This window comes from Suricata suricatta, chromosome 2 (genome assembly GCF_006229205.1).
Source record: "Suricata suricatta isolate VVHF042 chromosome 2, meerkat_22Aug2017_6uvM2_HiC, whole genome shotgun sequence".
NCBI lineage: Eukaryota > Metazoa > Chordata > Mammalia > Carnivora > Herpestidae > Suricata > Suricata suricatta.
Genome location: NC_043701.1, coordinates 148050875 through 148052255, shown reverse-complemented (window position 1 = coordinate 148052255; position 1381 = coordinate 148050875).

Here is a 1381-nt window from a genome sequence, read left to right as displayed (position 1 = left end):
CTCTCAGGCATCCAGGGACTGGTCAAAACAAGGACAAGGGCTCAGGTGTCCTCCACAAGTCACTTATGGGGGTCTTGGCATCATGGTGTCTCAGAGTCAGTGTTTCAGACATAACAAACCTTGCCTGGCCATTCCTTAGATGTTATCTATTGTGCTAATGGACTCTAAAGAAATCCTTAAGTCCTTGACCTTTACAAGGAGGTCATACGTTATCTGTACTATAAGGCAGGTGTAAGGCGCAGGTACCAGCAAAAAAGAGAGGCAGGGAAAGGAGCATTCTTTCACTGGCTCCCTTCAGTTTCCCTGTCACACTTCCTCCCTTGAATTACTTCTAGATCTTTCTCAAAATTCAACTGGCCATATTTGTGTGGCTTTATCTCTGGGCTGAGCTTGCCTGAGATATAATCCATATACCATACAACTCCTTAATTTAAATGGTGTTTAGTATATTCCCAGAGTTGTTTCATCACTTCAGAAAGAAACGAAAAGGGGAACTTTTGCCACCTTAAGAAAAACAGGTTGCTCCCAAACATAAAGCATATTAAAAATTATCTGTGTGTGGTGGAGGGCACTTAAGGGGAAGAGCACTGGGTGTTATATGGAAAACAATTTGACAATAAAATATTATGGAAAAAAAAAAGAAAGAAAAAAAAATTATCTGTGTGTGTCCCAAAGTAGAGAGCAGGCCTTCTCTGATATAGCTGTGATGTAACAGTAGTCTGGGCACAAGCCTGGAAGGGTCAGCTAGACAGAAAGGCCCCAGAAGCACTTTGAGTAGTTCCCCAGTCATAGCTGCCTCCCACAGGTTTCGACTGCCCTCAGCTCAGGGCCTTGGCCCCTAACCTCTGAGGACAGGCCAGAGTCTTCATCCCTGGAAGATGGAGCTCCTGCTGCCAAGCCTCGGCATCAAGTCTGTCTCCAGCTGGTGCTTTACACTCTGCCCCAGGCTGGGAGCGGGAGGGGGCTGGCAGGCATGGAACTGCAGTGGCTCTGGGCTCTGTTTGGAGCAGCAGTGGGGTACAGAGCCAAGTTCAGCCTCCAACCCTCGGCAGCAACCAAGGCCTCCCACCTTCCAGAAGAGGTCAAATGCAGGCACTGGAATGAAGGAAACAACAATCCGGGCATTGCTCTCGCTCCAGACTCCGTGCACCTGCCGCAGTCCCCTCACAGGCGGCTGCACCTCAGGCCCTTCTGCCCCAGCGCTCGGGGTCTGGTGAGCTTCTGCTCCTTGGTGTTGTCTTCAGCAAGCGAGGCGTCCCTCTGAGGAGACCTGTGGCAGTGCCCTCCTTGGGAGTCCAGAGGCGGGTGGGGAGCGGGTGGCCGGCAGCTGGGCTCCCAGGCAAACAGCTCACCACCACCACCACCACCACCCACCACCGGC